General features: G+C 34.5%; 1 protein-coding gene across 1 annotated transcript in view; it reads right to left on the reverse strand.

The window, feature by feature from the left end:
- The window catches only part of LOC127422215 (zinc finger and BTB domain-containing protein 16-A-like), a 95,746-nt gene extending 93,184 nt beyond the window's left edge, over positions 1-2,562 (reverse strand). Inside the window, exon 1 of the mRNA XM_051665553.1 lies at positions 2,446-2,562. The gene's annotated coding sequence lies outside the window, so the exon portion shown is untranslated. The remainder of the gene's footprint in view (positions 1-2,445) is intronic.
- Between the last annotated feature and the right edge of the window lie 6,773 nt (positions 2,563-9,335).

Consider the following 9,335-nt stretch of genomic DNA (forward strand, 5'->3'; position numbering starts at 1 on the left):
CGACTAATCTAATGATTGTTAGAGTGATTATTCGACTATTCTGCGATTACTGCAATGATTAATCATTAGCTCTTCACCGATTATTCAGCTTGTGCCCCGACATAAAAGGTTGAATTAAACGTGCTTGCTAACAATACATAATTATAAAATACAATATTTTGTTGCAGTGTATAATGGGGAGAAGACTACCATCTCTCACAATTCTGTTCACTTCAATGAATTTTGAACTCACAAAAAAAAAAAAAACTGTCTCTTATCAATAAAGCTGCGTATTGCCAATTTTCTTCAGGATACGAAATGCACAGTGACACATATATTATGATTCAATAAGTCGTGAGCCATCACGTTATAATCTAGCTGCATTAAGCGTGCGCGCTCGAGGGATGAGCGTCCCCGCGACAGAGTGTGTATCAGCCGGCTACAGTTTCAATCTCTCCCCCTTAAATTGGGATATTCGCGCAACTCATAGAAGAGGTGCTGTCTGCACAGAGAAATGACAGTTTTGGAGTTTGCAGTTATTTACATGACCTGCTTCCTTATTATTTGAACTTTAATAAAGCTATAATGCATTAAATATAACTGCATTAAAGATGTGACGCCGGGGTTGTTTCCTTTAAAGATGCTCAACACGCAAGTGTTGCTTCAGCAGAGCAGCAGCTCCAGTTCTGCTTATTTCACAACGAGACTGCTTCTGTATTTACTTATTTTGTATTTTTGCATTATAATTCCCTCATACTTTGCGATTTACATCACCTGAAGCTGTTTGGAAGGTTTGGAGTGCGTCTGGACTGTGAGTTACGTTTTCTTCCTCTCCTCAGTCAGGCGCGAACTGCAGTGCTGCTCTCGCACGTCATCATTAGAGTTTCATATTTCATGTTACGTTAAATGAGATGAAACGACCGTTCGACAATGAAAAATTTTGTCAAAAATGTTTTATTGTCGATGTTGTCGATAACGTCGACTAATCATTTCAGCAGCAATGCAGTTTTTCCACAACCAGAAACACAATAACGTCTGTGGACCTTCCTAGACATCTTAATCTTTTCGTTGGTTAAAAGCTAACTATAGTAACAACAGTACAACCTTCAGAGTTGAAGTACCTCAGCAAATCTATCAGTTCACCACGACGATTATGTATGTTGTGGAGGCAGGGCTATTCAAATGACACTGCACAATGATGTCACAATGTAGCTAATATTACAACAAGTCGTTTTTGCAGAATAGAAACAATAAATGCTCTTTTCGGACAGGAGAGGACGTTTTGAGTTCTGAAACTTACAGTTTTTATAGTAGGTCTACATTGACCTCTTAAATGTCAAAATATCAAGGAAAATTTGATTTCTAATGACATGACCCCTTTAAAGGTTCATTTGTTTTAACTGTACCTATAATTTCTGGTAACACACAGAAATTAGTGTGACAGTCCAATAAAAGAATAAAAACTCACTCACATGACATTTCCGAATGACATTTCAGTAAGCAATACCATCTCAGCATAATGTGTCACAATCACACAACAAAATTAACAGTTGAACAGTGAACTTTAAAAAAAAAAAAAGAAGCTTGTTTATTATTATTATTTTGAGTCAACTATTTCAAATCAAAAATAATAAAGAATATATTTTTTATAATAATTAAAATATATTTTGTAAATTATTATTATTATTTTAAATCGCGAAATATATATATATATATATATATATATATATATATATATATATATATATATATATATATAGTATCTTATTCAAATCTCAGTTGTTGTTGTTTTTTTTTTGTTTTGTTTTGTTTTGTTTTTTTTTTTTTTTTTTTTTAGGATAAACGTGCAATCAATATTATAAGTTCAGCTCGTGTTATCTTAAATGCTGCGGTTGCTACTAGATATGTTAAACACATTTAATAACAATGATATATGGGGGAAAAGGGTACGGATACACACTCATAACCTTTCAGCCTTTTAATCAGACCAACATACCTTCCTTTCAAATATACCGGCACTGTGAATTACAGTTTATGGGAGTCACACATCACAACGACTATATTAAGCGTGCAGAATATCACAGTAAAAGCAAAAGATCTGAGACAGCGAAGACAACACAGTCATTTGATGATTCCTCCGTGCAACAGTCTGTATCAAGAAGCTGTCTTTACTGCACAAGCAATTGCGATATATATTGCACCTGATTGACATGTCGCTTTTAGGAACATTCGCAGTAGTTTCTTTTTTATATTTGATCATTTGATAACACTTACAAGTACGTGTCCTGAAGACACAATCATGCTGACTGACATAAACACGCGCGTGATGTATCTTAAAAGGCAAACAAGTTGCATCCGATACTCAGAAATAACTTATTCTTGCAGCAACTAATAAACATTTACATTGTCGGTCACAGCAACTGGAAGAAAAATTAAGGTTCAGCCGGCAAAGTTGTTTTCACTTACCTTGAACTGGCGCGTGAATTGAACACTTGTTATTAAGGCATCAACCTACTGATGTTCACAGAAGCCGCTTCACGCGCACTACACTCGCCTTTCAGATTCCAATCATCATCATCATCATCATTGTGACGTCAAAGCAATGGCTCGCTGTTTTCTCTGAGGCGCGAATAGGAGACGCTGTAATTATTAGAGAGGGTTTAGGATGCTGTTTTAAAAATAGGAACACTGTATGCCGGTTGTTCATTACTACTGCTACTCGAATAATTACTAAATTATTAATAAAGGTTTAAACATGCACACAACACTATTTAAATATGACTGTAAAGGAAACTATGAAGGCCAACTTTAAAATATACAGCCCGGCATGCTGTCTACACACAATTGCCTCGGAGGATTTTAACTTTAAAGAGCATGACTGCTTTAAAAAGATCTTAACATGACCATGAATGCAGGGTAGAGGGAATGAATGAGAATAACACCGCGCGCTCAAAAGCACCCTGACACTGAATAAATGGCCAGAGTCTTCTTATCTTAAGACATGCTGCTCAGAAAAAAACCTGTTCATCACCTAAACGTGGAATTACAGAATTGGCTGCTCTCTCATAGCCTACTTGGGAGAGCCATTTTCTTGAAGACACTCATGTTGCTAATGGTCACCTTAGTTAACAGAGTGTAGCCTAGTATACTAGAGTCAGTCAAACACCGACAATCATTACGCTTTACTAATGATTAGGCTGTGCTTTCTATAGCTACCCTCATAATTACAGTATTTGGGTATTGAAGAAAAAAGAAGAAACATGTTGAATTGTTTTATTGAAAGACAGATTAAACGTTTCCTTGCGCTCCTCGGTCTTTTTAATACATAGCCTACAGTATGTTCACACTATGATAGCACGTGCAGTCACGTATTTCAGAAACAACCGCCTCTACTGAGAGGTCTCATGCTTATATAGTGAAATAGTGCCACCTGCTGGTCGCAGCACAATAATTGGTCGGAAGTTTGAGGGAATTTAAACTTTGATCTTTTCGAATGGAAACCCTTTAGAAAGTTTCCCTCTTTTACGAATTTTACTTGTAATGGTAACAATATCTCCTGCTAGAATACAATAGTTACTAATACAGTTATGTTTTACTCAAATATATATGAATAGTTCTCCTACAAACAGTGTTTCAGAGCTTTCAGAATCTTTTGGTCATTTGGGATTATTTATTTATTGACAGTGGTAGCCCTCTGCGGTGGGCCAGATGTGCACAACACAACGATATTGGCAAAGCAAACAAAAGTTTACAACACACAAAAAGAAATCTAGCTACAACACAATTAAGTCAAAACACAAATAAATTCATCCACAACACAACAAAATTAAGCCACAACACAAATAAATTAATTGGGATTAATTATTTCATTTTGGTTGTGTTGTGGCTTAATTTCTTTGTGTTGTGGCTTAATTTCTTTTGTTGTGGCTTAATTTTGTTGTGTTGAGGATGAATTTATTTGTGTTGTGGCTTAATTTCTTTGTGTTGCGGCTTAATTTCTTTGTGTTGTGGCTTAATTTTGTTGTGTTAAGGATGAATTTATTTGTGTTGTGGCTTAATTTCTTTGTGTTGCGGCTTAATTTCTTTGTGTTGTGGCTTAATTTCTTTGTGTTGTGGCTTAATTTTGTAGTGTTGTGGATTAATTTATTTGTGTTGTGGCTTAATTTTGTAGTGTTGTGGATTAATTTATTTGTGTTGTGGCTTAATTTTGTAGTGTTGTGAATGAATTTCATTGTGTTGTGGTTTAATTTATTTGTGTTGTGGCTTAATTTTGTTGTGTTGTGGATGAATTTCATCGTGTTGTGGTTTAATTTATTTGTGTTGTGGCTTAATTTTGAAGTGTTGTGAATGAATTTCATTGTGTTGTGGCTTAATTTATTTGTGTTGTGGCTTAATTTTGTTGTGTTGTGAATGAATTTCATTGTGTTGTGGCTTAATTTATTTGTGTTATGGCTTAATTTATTTGTGTTGTGGCTTAATTTATTTGTGTTGTGGCTTAATTTTGTTGTGTTGTGGATGAATTTCATTGTGTTGTGGTTTAATTTATTTGTGTTGTGGCTTAATTTATTTGTGTTATGGCTTAATTTATTTGTGTTGTGGCTTAATTTTGTTGTGTTGTGAATGAATTTCATTGTGTTGTGGCTTAATTTATTTGTGTTATGGCTTAATTTATTTGTGTTATGGCTTAATTTATTTGTGTTATGGCTTAATTTTGTTGTGTTGTGGATGAATTTCATTGTGTTGTGGTTTAATTTATTTGTGTTGTGGCTTAATTTATTTGTGTTGTGGCTTAATTTATTTGTGTAGTGGCTTAATTTCGTTGTGTTGTGGCTTAATTTATTTGTGTTGCGGCTTAATTTATTTGTGTTGTGGCTTAATTTATTTGTGTAGTGGCTTAATTTCGTTGTGTTGTGGCTTAATTTATTTGTGTTGCGGCTTAATTTATTTGTGTTGCGGCTTAATTTATTTGTGTTGTGGCTTAATTTATTTGTGTAGTGGCTTAATTTCGTTGTGTTGTGGCTTAATTTATTTGTGTTGTGGCTTAATTTATTTGAGTTGCGACTTAATTTTGTTGTGTTGTGGCTTAATTTTGTTATGTTGTGGATGAATTTCATTGTGTTGTGGTTTAATTTATTTGTTTTGTAGCTTAATTTATTTGTGTTGTGGCTTAATTTTGTTATATTGCAGCTTAATTTATTTGTGTAGTGGCTTAATTTCGTTGTGTAGTGGCTTAATTTATTTGTGTTGCAGCTTAATTTATTTGTGTTGTGGATTAATTTTGTTGTGTTGTGGATGAATTTCTTTGTGTTGCGGCTTAATTTCTTTGTGTTGCGGCTTAATTTCTTTGTGTTGTGGCTTAATTTATTTGTGTTGCGGCTTAATTTCTTTGTGTTGTGGCTTAATTTCTTTGTGTTGCAGCTTAATTTATTTGTGTTGCGGCTTAATTTCTTTGTGTTGTGGCTTAATTTCTTTGTGTTGTGGCTTAATTTATTTGTGTTGCAGCTTAATTTCTTTGTGTTGTGGCTTAATTTATTTGTGTTGCAGCTTAATTTCTTTGTCTTGTGGATTCAATGATTTGCGTTGCGGCTTAATTTCATTGTGTTGTGAATTCATTTATTTTTGTTGCGGCTTAATTTAGTTGTGTTGTGGTTTAATTTATTTGTGTTGTGGCTTGTTTTTTTGTGTTGTGGCTTGATTTCTTTGTGTTGTGGCTTGATTTCTTTGTGATGTGGCTTAATTTCGTTGTGTTGTGGGTGAATTTATTTGTGTTGCAGCTTAAATTATTTGTGTTGTGGCTTAATTTTGTTGTGTTGTGGTTTAATTTATTTGTGTTGTGCCTTGTTTTCTTTGTGTTGTGGCTTGATTTTTTTGTGCTGTGGCTTAATTTTGTTGTGTTTTGGATGAATTATTTTGTGTTGTGGCTTAATTTAATTGTGTTGCGGCTTCATTGTTCTGTGGCTTAATTTATTTGTGTTGTGGATGAATTTCGTTGTGGCTTAATTTCGTTGTGTTTTGGATTAATTTCTTTGTGTTGTGGCTTGATTTTTTTTGTGTTGTGGCTTAATTTTGTTGTGTTTTGGATGAATTTCTTTGTGTTGTGGCTTAATTTCATTGTGTTGTGGCTTAATTTATTTGTGTTGTGGATAAATTTCTTTGTGTTGTGGCTTAATTTCTTTGTGTTGTGGCTTAATTTTTTGTGTTGTGGCTAAATTTCTTTGTGTTGTGGCTTAATTTCTTTGTGTTGTGGCATAATTTTGTTGTGTTGTGGGTGAATTTATTTGTGTTGCAGCGTAATTTATTTGTGTTGTGGCTTGATTTCTTTGTGATGTTGCTTAATATCGTTGTGTTGTGGATGAATTTCTTTGTGTTGTGACTTGATTTCTTTGTGTTGTGGCTTGATTTCAATGTCCCCATTTCCAACTGGTATTAAGATGCGATCACATGTGGTCAGCCCTAAATACAGGTCTCAACGGGGTCTAAACTTCTTGTGATCGGATCACAAAAATCTCATACAAATGTGGTTAAAAATGCATTTGTCCACATTGCATTTAAGGTGTAAATGCTAATTTGTCCTGTATGCATCCTGGACAGCAGCGAAGTGCCACCCCTCACCTGTCAATCAACTGCTGTGCTTAAACAAGAGCAAACTTTGCCAATAATGAGTGGCTTTAAAAGGAAATAACCATCCGATTGGAAAATTAAAAGAGTGTATACATACACAATCATGAGAGCTTCACAGATCTTCTTTAGTGTGTCTGATATCGACACCGATGACAAGCACAAACACTTGAAGCTCCTTTAATAAAGGTAATCATAAAATAACGGATAATTCTACTTGACATGTTGCATTTGTGCTTAGATTAAATTTCAACTACATCTGGGAGAAACAGTGTGCCATTTTTTTTTATTTATTTTTTTTCTATGTCTTTACTGACTTTGTTGTGCTTTATTATCATGCAGTAACACACTGGCATTGTGATTGATGTATGTCATCATGAAACATACACCCTCCCCTACAAAGCCGAACACAAGTGTTCACATGAGACACATTTAAGTGACCAGGTGTAAACAGCGACGTGTCTCACCTGACCACATGTGATTGCATGGCTGTGGGAATATGATTTATGTTGGGGGTGCTGTAGTGGGAGGTGCACATTTGTGTGTACATGTAAAAAGAAAAAGAAAAAAGAAAGAAAGAAAATATATCCCAAAATGTGGGGCTACACTTCTCCTAACCAAAAGAAAATATTATCCTTTATTTCTCTTTAAATAGTTAACGCTGATTGTTGTGTATAGCCTATGGGCAGGGTTGTGAGGGTTACTTTTGAAATGTATTCCACTACAGATTACAGAATAAATGCTGTAAAATGTAATTTGTAATGTATTTCATTAGATTACTCAAGGTCAGTAATGTATTCTAAATACTTTGGATTACTTCTTCAGCGCTGGTAGATTTTTTCACTTGTTTTGACTATAAAAACTCTGCCAGTACAATAAGACAAAATACACATGTTAAAAATACATCCTCTGAAAAACCTAAATATCTTATGCAGTGTTGTTTCTAAAACAAGATCAATCTAATTGATCTTGTTTTAAGGATTTTTAGATATTTTTACAGGAAAACAATACAAAAATTATTATTGGCCCTAATATCAAAGGTCTAATTTTCTTGATAGAAAAATATGATCGTGCCTGGTAAAATGCATGTAAAATGGCTAGAAATAGCATTTTAGCTTAGCGTAAAGCTGACAATTTACACAAGGTTTATTTCTGTTTCTTCTGCTCCAAACTTACTCCAAACGTACTTCTCTGTCTGCTCGTATGAATGTAACACATCATAAGTAAGTGTTTCACCGCTGTTCAAATGCACTTTGGATCGCATCATTTATATGTATAAATGTTTTCCATCTGAAAGAACTAAATATTAAATGAAATAAATGACAATAAAATGCAAAGTAATCTCTTCAGTAATCAAAATACTTTTTGAATGTAACTGTATTCTAATTACCAATGATTTAAATTGTAACTGTAGTGGAATACAGTTACTTATATTTTGTATTTTAAATGCGTAATTCCATTACATGTATTCCATTACTCCACAACCCTGCCTATGGGTTGAGGCATGTTTTTCTTAAGCCTTTATTTGAGGATGTGAAGCACGTCTTTTCATTTTCTGGTGTCTTTGACCAATGATTTTAGACACAGAGAACTTCAGAAACAACAATAGTTTAAGTGCTCACAGACAGCACAAATTCACTGGCTTTTTACCACTTTTCCGCAGTGGACTACCTTTTTACCTGGGTTATTTTAGGGCATTATATAGAAGATAAAAACACTGTAATCTTTATTGTCATGCACGTTCCCGGAAGAAAGAAATACGGATATGCTCGTTTTGGATAGGATTAAAATCAATAAGAACTCTGGCAATCATAAAATGTTCCCACAGAAAACGAATCCCGTCCGTATAGTGGTTTATGACATCACATGGCTTGTTGATACAGGGCTGTGATTTTACTGATGGTTTGTCAGAGGATGTATATTAGGATGGTGACCTTTTTTATTTTAATGTAATTTTTTTTTTGCTATTTGATTACCTTGACCTGCGCTATTACCATCTCTCCCTCCCCGGTTTTTGGCTTCAAGCACACAAGTAAACTTTTCTTATGGGCTGACAGACAGCAGCAGAGGTGGGAGGGGGTGATAATTAAGGGGGACATGCATAACATCAACTTGTAATAGGCTATAACATATTACTGTAACAGTCACTGTTAATGAATGAATGCAGTCATTGTACTTTTCTGAGATTTATTCTTGGCCATACAACAGGTAAGAGGCAACACGTAGTTAACGAAAAATTATTTCTCAAAATCTTTCCCTCACTTCTCTCACACACCACCGCCTGTCATGCACGTGCACACACCAAACCCCCCGGAATCCAACACGAAAGCACTATCGAACTTAGTGCATTATATTATCAATGCATTCATGACACTCGCACATAATCTTTAAACACGCTACAATATCAATCAAATGTATGCCAGTCTTGTATCTACCCAGCAAACACAGTACGTTCTTATGACGTCACAAGTTAGTCGTCCTTTCGTCAGCATGACATTACTTTCTGACGACGTTGTGACGACGTCTTCCATTTTTAAAAATTTTTTTTTACAATTTTTATTGATTCCACTCACAAATTAAATAAACATAACAGAAAATACGAAATCAAATTATATACATTAAGCCCCTACCCCCGAACATCCCCCACCCAAACACGCACTCCAGTGGTCATAATTATTTAGAACATAAAAAAAAAAGCATAAAAAAAGTATACTTTCAAAAAACAATAAGAATGCACA

Source organism: Myxocyprinus asiaticus, chromosome 31 (genome assembly GCF_019703515.2).
Source record: "Myxocyprinus asiaticus isolate MX2 ecotype Aquarium Trade chromosome 31, UBuf_Myxa_2, whole genome shotgun sequence".
Taxonomy (NCBI): Eukaryota; Metazoa; Chordata; class Actinopteri; order Cypriniformes; family Catostomidae; genus Myxocyprinus; species Myxocyprinus asiaticus.